The following is a 14,220-nucleotide window of genomic DNA, read 5'->3' as shown; positions in this document are numbered from 1 at the left end:
TAAAAACCTTAGAAATATACAATTTATGTGAGTGAAATGTATGGTATGTATATTATATCTTGATAAAACCTAGGACATTGAATGAAGAGAATAATCTGCTCATGAAAGCCTCATGAATTGTCTCTAAAACTATTATTTGTTTTATTACTGTTATCTTTCAATAGAAGACCTAAGTCATCAACATTTGGGGTTAAGTTTTGCCTAAATTAAGAACAGTTTTTGCACTTCTGAGTTTAAAGCAAAGCAAAGTAAGTTCTTTTGAAAAAGGAGAGCAGATTATATTCTCTCAATTGATACATCAGCCCTTTGAATCAACATGTTATAGTAAACTGAAAGTAGTGGTGACTTTCTAAACATCAAAGATCAAATTATCTGTGAAATTATTCTACATAAATCAAAGGTAAATCATTTTACAAAAATCAGAAATCAGTGGTGTAAGAGACTCTTACTACCTCTATGGCCAAGTATAGAGACCACAGAGTCCAGAATCTAGTACCTAATGAGACATCTCACGAGAAGGATTTGTCTTTGTAGCACTGTATCTAATAAGATTGAACTAGTCATAAACTTTATGTCCACAATTGTACTATGCAAAATTTTAGAAAAATTACATCTGAGTTAAAAGTTTTCTAAATATATAGTTGTCAACAGGAGAGAAAGGTATGTGGTGCCGTAAGAACATCATGGGAGATTTTCTGCAGTCCTGGAAGTCTTTCTTGAGAAAGTGCCGAGGGGAAGTCTAAAGGAGTCCTAGAAATCAATTCAATAGAGGTGGGATGGGAATGGGGAGCTCAGATATAAGAGTTGAAAATTGTGTGAAATGAGGCCAGAGAGATATGGCATACGTCAAGAATTAGGGTCTTTCTGCCAAAATAAACAATCCAAGTTATCAAAGAAAAAGATTCAATGTGGACAAGCCCATTCAGAAGGCTTGAGAGAACTATAGGCAAGACAAAGTGGGAGCTTCAGCTCATACGGGTGAAGGAAGATGGAGACAAGTGCACTAATTTGAGATCTGTCATGATGTAAAACTAGCAGGACCCAGTGCTGGCTTAGATATGGAGGACAATGAAGCAGGTGTAACGGATGCCTCCAAGACTGCTATAAACATCTATTGAACACCTCCTATGTGTAAGCCACTGTGCCATGCCTTGATGTCACAGCAGAAGAGGAGTTAGAATCAGGTTTGACTAAGAGTAATAGAAAAGTGAAAAATATTTATTGCTTCAATAAGATAGAAGGCTTTCTTTTTTATCTTGTCTTATTAAAACTTCAGGGGTTTGAGGTCCAGGACCATCCTCCATAAAACTGGAAAATATTCAGCATTCTTACTTGTCCAGGCAAGGCCTCCATTCCCAAGGTTCCCCAAGCTGGCTACTCCACCTCTGGCCATTGTATGAATGTTCCAGCCATTAGGATGAAAATAATGAAAAGTAAGGGGCAAAGGATAAGGGAATTTTATGTAAGGAACAACACAACACCTCTGTTTATGTCCACTGACTAAAATTCATTCACTTGAACCAGAGAACCTCCAAAGGATGCCAGGAAATGTAGTCTTCATTCTGGTCAGCCATATGTCTAGGTAAAAATTATCTTATTATGGAGGAAGGGAAAAATGATATTGAAAGACAACCCACAGTTTGGACAAACACAAAAATAGACACAATTGTTGCAATTTTGAGGACGTAAAGCAGTTTAAGGTCGATGGTTTTATTCTTACTAATCTGAGTTTTCCTCACTGGCCAAACAATAGATTTTATACCAGGTGACTAATATAATTTCTTCAATTTCTAGAATACCATTATTCTAACTATAATTCCATTACAACCAGAAACTTTATACTTGTTCGTGCTTTAAAAGTATTGATAATACTTGATTTTTATTTACAGGCAATCACATTTTTCTCAGGACATTTATTAGTCCTTTTTTGCACTACTATAAAGAAATACCTAAAACTGGGTAATTTATAAAGAAAAAAGGTTTAATTGACTGATGATTCCACAGGCTGTGCAGGAAGGATGATGCTGTCATCTGTTCAGAAAGATCTCAGGAAACTTACGATCATGGCAGAAAGTGAACAGGAAGCAGGCATGACAGAAATGGCTGGAGCAGGAGAAGAGGATAAGGGAAAGGTGCTACACACTTTTAAACAATCACGTCTCATGAGAACTCTATCATGAAAACAGGACCAAAGGGGTGATGCTAAACAATTCATGAAGGATCCAACCCCATGATTCAATAACATCCCATCAGGCCTGACCTCCAACACTGGGGATTATAATTCAACATGATATTATAGCGGGGACACAGATCCAAACCATATGATTCTTCCCCTGGCTCTTCCCAAATCTCACATCCTTCTCATATTTCAAAATACAATCTTGCCTTCCCAACAGTTCCCCCAAAGTTTTAATTCTGTCCTGTATTAACTCAAAAGTTCAAAGTCCAAATTCACAACTAAATCAAGGCAAGTTTATTCTACCTATGAACGAGTAAAATAAAAAACATGTTAATTACTTCTAAAACACAGTGGGGGTACAAGCATTTGGTAAATATTCTCATTTCAATCTCCTTTGACACCATGGCTCACTACTGCAATGGTGGGTAGGCTACCAGGCCTTGGGTGGCTCCACCCCTGTGGCTCTGCAGGGTTCAGTCTCCATGGCTGCTATCAAGGGTTAGCATTGAGTTCCTGCAGTGTTTTCAGGTGCAGGGTGCAATCTCCTAGTGGATCTACCATTCTGGGGTCTGGAGAATGGTAGCCCTCTTCTCACAGCTCCACTAGGCAGTGTGCCATTGCGGACTCTGTGTGGGAGCTCCAACCCCACATTTCTTTTCAATACTGCCCTAGTAGAGGTTCTCTGTGCAAGCTCCACCCTACAGCAGGCTTCTACCTGGACATTCAGGCTTTTCCATACATCCTTTGAAATCTAGGCAGAGGCTCCTAAGCTTCAACTCTCACACTCTGTGCACCTGCAGGCTTTAACACCATGTGGAAGCTGCCAAAGCTTGTGGTTTGCACTCTCTGAAGTCACAACCTGGGTTGTACCTGGAGCCCTTTTAGCCATAGCTGGAGGTGGAGACACTGGGACACAAAAATCATTGCCCCAAGGTTGTGCAGGGCAATGAGGCCCTGGCCCTGGCCCAGGAAATTATTCTTCCCTCTTAAGCCTCTGGGCCTGTGATGGAAGGGACTGCCTCAAAAGTCTCTAAAATGCCTTCAAGGCCTTTTTCTCATTGTCTTGGCTATCATTACTTGATTCTTCTTATGCAAAGTCCTGCAGCCTGCTTAAATTCTTCCCCTGTAAATTGGTTTTTCTTTTCTACTGCCTGATCAGGCTGTAAATTTTCCAAACTTTTACAATTTGCTTCCCTTTTCAATAGAAGTTTCAGTTTTATATCTTTTTTTCCCACAAATATGACCATATGCTTCTAGAATAAACCAGGCCACATCTTGAATTCCTTGCTGCTTAGATCCTTTTTTTCTGCCCTATAACCTAAATCATCCCTCTAAATTTCAAAGTGCCACAGATCTCAAGGGCATGGGCACAATTCAACCAAGCTCTGTGCTTATGCATAACAAAAGTGACCTTTTCTCTAGTTCTCAATAAGTTTCTCATCTCCATCTGAGACCTCCTGAGCCTGGCCTTCATTTTCAATATCACTATGAGCATTTTGGTCACAACAATTCAATTAGTTTCTAGGAAGTCATAAACTTTTCCTCATCTTCCTGGCTTCTTCTGAGACCTCCACATTCCTCCAATGTCTATCCATTACCTAGTTCCAAAATGGTTTCACATTTTCAGGAAACTTTATAGGAACGCCTCACTCCTCATTACTAATTTTCAGTATTAGTTTGTTCTTGCATTGCTATAAGCAAATACCTGAGAGTAGGTAATTTACAAAGATAAGAGGTTTAATTGGCTCATGCTTTTGCAGGTTGTACAGGAAGCATGATGCTGGCATCTGCTTAGGGAAGCCTCCAGATAATTACAATTGTGGCAGAACGTAAAGGGGAAGAAGGCATACATTACATGGCCAGATAAGGAGGAAGAGGAGAGGAAGGAGGTGCCACACACTTTTAAGAAACAAGATATGAGAATAACTCCAAAGGGATGGTGTAAACCATTCATGGTCTACCCCTATGATCCAATCATCTTCCACCAGGCCCCACCTCCACCATTGGGGATTACAATTCAACATGCAATTTGCATGGGGACACAAATTAAAACCATATCAACATATAATAATCTTTCCTATGTGAAAGCAGTAAGAATCAAAATTGAGTCACTCGTGTTAAAAAACAATACGAAAACAACAAAAGACTGAAAAAAAGAGTCAGGAAAAGCCATGAAGGGAGATTTCTTGTGCAAATTCCTGGTAATGAGCACTATTGCTCTGTAAAAAGACTCTGCAAAGCGCTGAACCTTGCACAAAGGCCACTGTAACCTTAGAGATAATACATTTGTGAGGACATAGACCCAGCACCTGCCTGCCTATCCTTGAACTAGTGCCACCCTTGTAATTGAGCCTTGTAGCCAAGCATATTATCTCAAAACAAGTATGTGATCCTCCTATTTGACTTTTAAAAACCTTTGTCTTCCTTTACCTTCCTGAAAGTGCTCACAGTTTATTACAGCACATGTATTGTCAAAATAATACCCTATTCCCAAATAAATATAACTGTCTTTTAGAGGTCTTTTTTATTCTTTGTTATTTAGATTGACACCTATAATGCTTTTCTTTGTTAAGGGTGAACTAACTGGAATCAGTAAGACATGATGGTTTTCCTGGCTTATTATGCATTGTATGCCTTTGTTTTGTGGAAAACTAAATATTAGTACAGTATGAGAATGTAAAAGACATGCAGTTTAACTGTACACCTCCTTTTTTCCAGTGAAGTAATTGCTGAATGATAAAATGAGGGCAAACTTATAGATGCAAACTATGAGGCGATTTTTAGAAAATATCTCTGTCCTGGGATTTTTTGGTTTTTAATTCAGATTCCAGTGGTTGGAACTTGAGTTCCCACGTGTCTCGCCACTGTGGTCTAAAGGGCTCTGGGGTTCTAAACAAACTTGAAAGGCAGTGTAGGCTACAAGGACTGTGACACCTGTGGGAGTCCTAGTGCTTGACTGAGCCCAGAGACAGTGGACTAAGGCAGCACTCACAGACGTCAGTTGTGGAGGCTAAGGAAGTACTAGCATCACCCCTTCCCTAACTCCAGATGCATCAAAGTACACCACTTTCTTCCACAGGAGGAGAAGAGAGGGAAGAGCGGGGAGGACTTTGACTTGCATCTTGGATATCAACTCAGCTACAGCAGGATAGGGCATGGGTCAGAGTAATGAGCGCCCCTTTCCAGACCCTAGTTCCTGGACATTTCTAGGCACAACCTGGGCCAGAAAAGAAATCACTGCCTTGAAAGGAAATACCCAGTCTGGATAGCCTACAATGCTTGCTAACCGAAGAGCCCTTGGGCCCTGAATAACCGGAAGCAATACCCAGGTACTACATCAAGGGCTTTTGGTGAGAGTTTGGAACTTGGTGGCTTCTGGTACCAGCTCAGCCATAGGGGCATAGAGCGCCAAGTGGGCTCTTGAGGTTCTCAATACCAGGATGAAGGTTTTGCACAGCACTTCTGAACCTACCCTGGGCTAGAGGGGAGCTCACTGCCCTGAAGGTGAGCCCCAGGCCAGCTTTCACCACAAGCTGACTGAAGAGCCCTCTGAGATGAAGGGAGCACCAGTAGTAGGTTGGAAGTACTCCTGGTTGGCCTGTGGTGGCAGTGGCCATGGGATGACAGTCCTCTGCCATTGGAAAGAGGAGAGATAAGTGGGAAGGACTGACTCTAATAGATTGAGAGCCAGCTCAGCCACAGTACAATACAACACCAGGTAGACTTCTAAAGATTTTTCTCTAGTCCCTGGCTCCTAGACAGCACCTCTGTGGATCTGCCTTGGCCTGTGGTGGTAATGGTCATTGGGTAAGGCTCCTCTGCACCTGAAAAGGGATAGGAAGAAAGGGCAGGATTATATCTTGTGGATTGAGGGCCAGTACTGCTTCAGTACAATAGAACATCAGGTAGAAGGATTTTACTCTAATTCTTGGCTCCCAGACATCATCTCTGGAACCACCTGGGCCTAGGGGGAACTCACCACTATGAAGGGAAGGACAGAGGCCTGGCTGACTTTGCCGTCTACTGATTGTAGAGCTCAGGGCCTTGAGAAAGGATAGGCTGTAGCCAGGGAGTAGCTACAGCAGGCCTTTGGTGAGGCCCAGTGCTATGCTGAATCTATGTTAGAGTCTGATCCAGTGAAGTCATAATGGTGGTGACCACAGGGGTTTGTGTCACTACACCCTCAGCTTTAGGTGGCTCAGAAGAGAGAGACTTTGTTTGTTTGACAGAAAGTAAAAATAAGACAATAATAGTATTTGCCTGATAACTTAAACAACACTCCCAGATACAGTCCAAGACCATCAAGGCAGTAACTCTAAGAATCTGCAGGAAACACAGTGCTACCAGGCTTAGATTGCCCTCTAAGGCACATACAGATTCGATCACAACAACTAATTCCTTTCAAATATCTGAGAAGCCTTTCCAAAGGATGGTATAAACAAGCACATACTGCAAAGACTATAATAAATAGCTAACTCTTCAATGCCCAGACACTGAAGAACATCTATAAGTATCAAGACCATCCAGAAAAACAGAACCTCACCACATGAATTACATATGATATAAGAAACCAAACCTGGAGAAAGAGACAGAAGACAACCTCAAGGAATTTAGTAACAAAACTCCCAAACATTAAGGATAAAGAAAGGACTTAAAAGCAACAAGAGGAAAGAAACAATTAACATAAAGTGGAGCTCCAAAATGCCTGGCTGCAGACTTTTCAGTGGAAACTTTGCAGTCCAGGAGAGAGTGTGACCTGACTTATCTAAATTGCTGAAGAAAAGAAAAAAAAAACAAAAAACTCTTTTACCCTAGAATATTTTATATATACGTGTGTGTGTGTGTGTGTGTGTGTGTGTGTGTGTGTGTGTGTGTGTATAGACATAAAACCTACCCAGGCAAAGAAAAGGTGGGTAATTTCATGAATACCAGAACTGTCCAACAAGAAATGCTGAAGTGAGTACTTCAATCAGAAAGAAAAGAACACTAATGAGCAATAATAAATCACTTAAAGTTACAAAGCTCACTGCTAATAGTAATTAGACATAAAACCACAGAGAATCAAGAAGCTACATGTAGCACTGTAACTGTGGTATATAAACTACTCTTATCCTAAGAAGAAAGAATAAATGATGAGCCAATCAAAATAATAACTATGACAACTTTTCAAGAGATAGACCGTATATAAAATAAGATACAAAGGGAAACAACAAAAAATTAAAAAGCAGAGGAACAATGTTAAGACACAGTTTGTATTAGTTTTATTTTTGCTTGTTTGTTTATGCAAACAGTGTTAAGTTTTATCAGCTTAAAATAAGGGTTATAAGATGTATTTGCAAGCCTCATGGCAACCTCAAATCAAAACACATACAAAGGATACACATAAATAAAAAGCAATAAATTAAATCATATCACCAGAGAAAATCACATTTAAAACATTTAAATTATCTAAATGGAAGACAAGAAGGAAAGAAAGAAAGAGGAGAAAACCACAAAACAGCCAAAAAAAAAAAAAAAATAAGAAAATGTCATGAGTAAGTTCTTATCAATAGTAACATTGAATGTAAATGAATTAAACCCTCCAATCTAAAGGCATAGACAGGATTAATAGATTTTTTTTTAAAAAAGGAAAACCAATTGATTTGTTGCCTACAATAAACACACTTCACCTCTATAAACACACATAGCCTGAAAATAAAGGGATGAAAAAATATACTTCATGCCAATGGAGACCAAAAAACGCAGGAGTAGCTATACTAATATCAGACAAAATAGATTCTGAGACAAAAACTATATGAAGAGACAAAGACAGTCACTATATAATGACAGAGGGGTAAATTAAGTAAAAGGATATAGCAATTTTGATTATATATGTATCCAACACTGGAGCACCTGGATATATAAATCAAATATTACTAGAGCTAATGAGAGAGATATACCCTAATACAACAATAGCTGGAGACATCAACATCCCACTTAGAGTACTGGACAGATCTTCCAGATACAAAATCAACAAAGTTCAAACTTAATCTATACTATAGACCAAATGAGCCTAATAGATATTTCAGTTACATTTTATCCAATAGCTGAAGAATACACATTATTTTCCTCAGCACATGGATCATTTTCAAGGATAGATCATATGTTGAGTCACAATGCAAGTCTTAAAATATTCAAAAAATTGAAATAATATCAAGCATATTCTCTGACTACAATGGAATAAAAGTAGAAATGAATAAGTAGAGGAATTTTGGAAACTGTGGAAACATGTGGAAATTAAACAATATGTTCTGGAATGACCAGGGCATCAATGAAGATATTCAGAAGAAAGTGGAATAAATTTATGAAAAAAGTGATAATTAAACAAAGCATACCAAAACTTGTGGGATATGGCAAAAGCAGGACTAAGAGGGGGCATTTATAATTACAAACACCTACATCAAAAAAGAATAAAATCTTTAAATAAAGAACCTAGCAATGCTTCTTAAGGAACTAGAAAAGCAAGATTAAATCAAATCCTAAATTACTCAAAGAAAACACATAGTAAAGATTAGATCAGAAAAAAAATGATTCGGAGAAAACAATTTGAAAGATACATGAAACGAAAAGTTTTTTTTAAGGGTTAAACAAAATTGACAAACTTTTGTCTAGAATAAGAAAAAAGAAAATAAGGCAGGCTACTATGAGCACGTACATGTCAATAAATTGGAAATATAGAAGAAATAGGCAAGTTCCTAGACACATACCACCTATCAAGATTGAACCAGGAAAAAATGCAAAACCTGAAAGCTCAATAGCAAGTAATGTGATTGAAGCCATAATAAAAAAAGAATCTCAGTAAAGCTGGAGACACGATGGTTTCACTGCTGGTTTCTATCATTTAAGAAAGAGTGGATACCAATCTTAATCAAAATATTCTCAAAAACAGGGGAAAAAGCAATCCTTCCAAATTCATTATATGGGGCCATTATAACTCTTATACCAAAAGCAAACACATCAAAAAAAAAAAAAAAAGAAATCTACAGGCAAATATCTCTGAATAATATTGATGCAAAACTACTCAAAATAATACTTGTAAACCAAGTTCAACAACAAATTAAAAATACTCAAAAATAATACTTGCAAACTGACTTCAACAAGAAATTAAAATGATCATTAATTATGACAAAGTGTGATTCTTCCCTGAGATTCAGGAATGGTTCAACATATGCAAATCAACCAATGTGATTCATTATATCCACAAAATGCAAGACATGAAACATATGATCATTTCAATTGAGACTGAAAAAGCATTTGATAAAATTTAACATCTTGTCATGATAAAAACCCTAAAAAACCTGGGTATGGAAGTAACATACCTCAATATAATAAAAGCCATATATGAGAGACATAGTATCATACTGAATGGGGAAAAACTGAAAGCCTTTTCTCTAAGATGTGGAATGCGACAAGGATGCCCTCTTTCACCACTGTCACTCAACTTAGTACTGGAAGTCCTAGCAAGAGGAATCACACAACAGAAACTAATGAAGGACAACTAATTTGGAAAGAAATGAGTCAAATTATCATTGTTTGCAGATGATGGGATCTTATATTTGGACAAACCTAAAGACTCCACCAAAAAAATATTACAACTGATCAATTTAGTAAAGTCGTAGGACACAAAATCAACATTAAAATTCAGTGGCATTTCTATATGCCAACAGTGAGCAACCTGAAAAGGAAATTTAAGTAGTAATCCCATAAAAAATAGCCACAAATACAATTTAATACCTAGGATTTAAGCAAGAAGTGAAAATATTCCACAACTAAAACTGTAAAATACTCATGAAAGAAGTTTAAAAGTACACCAAAAAATGCAGAGATATTCCAGGTTCGTGGATTGGAAGAATTAATTTTGTTAAAATGTCCATACTACACAAAGCAATATATTCAATGGAATTTCTATCAAAATACCAATGACATTCTTCACAGAAACAGAAAAAAATCCTAAAATATATATTAAATCATAAAAGACCCAGAATCAACAAAGATATATTAAGCAAACAGAACAAAACTGAAGGAATCACATCACCTGACTTCAAATCATACTACAGAGCTCTGTTAACCAAAACAACATGGTACTGGTATAAAAACAGACACATAGACCAATGGAACAAAATAGAGAACCCCCAAAATCCACACAACTAAAGTGAACTCAGTTTTGACAAAGATGCCAAGAACATGCCTGGGGAAAGACAGTTTGTTCGATAAATGGTTCTGGGAAAACTGGATATATATATTCAGAAGAATGAGACTAGATCCATATATCTTGCCATATACCAAAAAAAAAGACAAAACAAAAAAACAAATCAAAGTGAATTGAAGACTTATGTAAGACCTGAAACTATGAAACTGCTATAAAAAAAATATTGAGGAAACTCTTGAGGTCATTATTTTGGGCAAAAATTTCTTGATTCATACCCCACAAGCACAGGCAAGCAAAAATACAGAACAAATGGGATCATATCAAGTCTGCACAGCAAAGGAAACAATTAACAAACTGAAGAGGCAACCCACAAAATAGGAGAAAATATTTGCAATGTACCCATCTGACAAGGCATTAATAATGAGAACATACATGGAGCTCAAATAATTGTATAGAAAAAAAATCTAATAATCTGATCAAAAACTGAGAAAAGAAATTTGAATAAATATTTCTCAAAAGAAGACATACAAATATCAAACAGCTATACTGATATGGTTTGGAACTGTGTGCCCACCAAATCTCATGTCGAATTGTAATTCCCAGTGTTGGAGCTGGGGCTTGGTGAGAAGTGATTTGATCATGGGGGTGGTTTCTTATGAGTGGTTTCGCACCATCCCCTTGGTACTGACCTTACGATAGTGAGTTCTCACAAGATCTGGTTGTTTAAAAGTGTGTAGCACCTCCCCCGACTTCTTTCTGTAGCTCCTGCTCCCACTGTGTAAGACAACTGCTCCACCTTTGCCTTCTGTTATGATTAGAAGATTCCTGAGGTCTTCCCAGAAGCAGATGTCACTACGCTTCATGTAAAGTCTTGGAACCATGAGCCGATTAAACCTCTTTCCTTTATAAATTACCTAGTCTTAGATATTTCTTTATAGCAGTGCAAGAACAGAATAATACGAATATGAAAAGGTGCTCAATATTATTGCTCATCAGAAAAATGCAAATCAGAGTTACAATAATATACCATCTCATCTCAGGTAAAATGGATTCTATCCGAAAGACAAGCAATAACAAATTCTGGTGGAGATGTGGATAAAGGGAACCCTCATACACTGTTGTTGGGTATGTAAGTTAGTACAACCACTAAGGAGAACAGTTTAGAGGTTCCTCAGTAAACTAAAAATAGAGCTGCCATATGATCCAGCAATCCCACTGCTGGGTACATACCCCAAATAAAGGAAATCAGTATCTCAAAGAGATATCTGCACTCACATGTTTGTTGCAGCATTGTTTGCAGTAGCTAAGATTTGGAAGCAACCTAAGTGTCCATCAACAGATTAAAGGTTAATGTAAATGTAGTACATATGCACAGTGGAGTATTATTCAAGCATAAAAATATGACATCCTGCCGTTCACAACAACATGGATGAACTGGAGATCATTATGTTAAGTAAAATAAGCCAGGCACAAAAAGACAAACATCACATATTCTCACTTACTTGTGGTGTCTAAAAATCTAATTTCATCATAATTTAACTCATGAAGATAGAGATAGAAGGATTGTTACCAGACTCTGCAAAAGGTAGTGAGGGCATTGGGGAAGATGAGGATGGTTACTGGGGCCAAAAAATAGTTACAAAGAATGATTAATACCTACTATTTGAAAGTGCAATGAGATGACTGTAGTCAATAATAATGTAATTGTACATTTAAAAATAACTAAGAATATAATTGGATTATTTGTTACTCAAAGGATAAATGCTTGAGGGGATGGATATCCCATTTCCATGATGTGATTATTATGCCTGCATGCCTATATCAAAACATCTCATATGTGCCATAAATATATGCACTTCATTTACCCACAATAATTAAATATAAAAATTAAATAAGCTTTATTTATTCAAAAATTAAATGGAAATTTATATTAAGCCAGCTACCAAAATTGATACCAATTATGCTATAGGTAGTTGTCATTTTAACTGTTTTCTTCTTGGTAAACTATGGCTGAAAGATAGTGATTTAATGGAAGAAAGAATATTATTTAATAGTTATGTATGAATTAATCATTATTAATATAGCTGTGATATATGTGAATACATTACACAATACTTCCTTATGCTGTGTTGACTTGAAGCAGTTTTTATATGTGTAGGTTTATTGTGGGATTAAAAGCCATAATACCATAGATTTTATAATTCCACAGCACTCTATGTGCCCAGTGAATGATTGCTGACTTTAATGTTTGTTCTGTCCATTTGGTATCTTTCGAGAATATATATATATTCTCGAAATATATATATATATATTTTAATATATAAATATATAATATATATATAAATAAATATATATATGTTTTACAGGTTATGCCTCATATAATAGGCAAATGCTTTACTGCTTTCTTTTTTTTATTTTTTATTTTATTTTATTATTATTATTATTATACTTTAAGTTCTAAGGTACATGTGCATAACGTGCAGGTTTGTTACATATGTATACTTGTGCCATGTTGCTGTGCTGCACCCATCAACTCGTCAGCACCCATCAACTCGTCATTTACATCAGGTATAACTCCCAATGCAATCCCTCCCCCCTCCTCGTGATAGGCCCCGGTGTGACTATACTTTCAGGGATCATTTCTATAGTTTGTTGCTTTACTGCTTTCTAAGCATTTCTAGAGTAGTTATGGGGTTCCAAAAAGCACATAGAAACAAGGCTGAAAAACAATTATCCTAGTCAGAGACTTTAATTATAAAAACCAAAATATTCAAGTTTGCTTATCAGAGTTGAAGTTATTGCAAAGAAACAGAAAGCGGTATTCAAAGATTATAACCAGACTTCCAATTAGACTATGAGTGTGACTCTTTCACCGTGTTCTATGTTCATGCTCTCTTTTTTCTGTATATACACAATCCATTCATCTCTCTGTAAACAAGCTTTCCTAATAGGGCTCTTAATTTTGATCTCACTGATCGTTTGGTGGTGTCACAGGTACCATCTACGGCCCACATTTATTTGATCTTACAACCCAAGTTTAGATGTTCTACACCCTGTAACTAGTTCAGTCTGTGCCTAAAATGCAAATTTCCTGAAGAAAAAAAAAGTCATCTTTTTCCAGTACGGGTTAGATGGATGGTCCTGGTACAATTCTTATTGTCTAAACACAGAATTACATGCTGGAATCGCCTAGCCCTTCTCGTCTGTTACTGTTTCAAATAATCTAAGAATGGGGTGTATGCAAAAAAAAGCTAATGGGCATCTTTAATGTAACCATTTACCTAGTATATGGAAATGATCAGCATCTATACAAGGTATATATTCTCTCCGTCTTCTCCAGTATAAATTGCAAACATTCAACGTTAACCTCTAGTTTTAACTCAAGGGTTAATTTTAACAGAAAACTACCAAAATTAAAGTCATTTGTACATGTTTATGTATGTAAATATATGTGTGTGTGTGTGTGTGTGTGTGTGTGTGTGATTTTCCTAAGTGCTCCATATTTATCTATTTATGGAGAAACTAAGTCTACAGACAACTTGATCCAGGAATTTTAGCTTCCAAAACTGTCAGAATATAAATTTCAGTTGTTTAAACCACCCAGTCTGGGATGTTTTCTTATGGCAGCCTCAACAGACTAATAAACCAGGCTAAAGACAAATAATTATACAGAAAAGCCAACTCTTTCTAACATTTTTATACAGACAATTTCTTATTTCTTGGGTTAAGATAGCTTAAGTTTTATTTAATATCACCATTCTTAAGGTTACAAGTTCAAGAAAGTACATTTGAAATAACCCACCCATCTCTGCAATATAGCTTATTGTTTTCTGTGTAGACAAAAATATATATA

This window comes from Macaca fascicularis, chromosome X, assembly GCF_037993035.2.
Source record: "Macaca fascicularis isolate 582-1 chromosome X, T2T-MFA8v1.1".
Taxonomy (NCBI): domain Eukaryota; kingdom Metazoa; phylum Chordata; class Mammalia; order Primates; family Cercopithecidae; genus Macaca; species Macaca fascicularis.
This window is presented reverse-complemented; position numbering follows the sequence as displayed.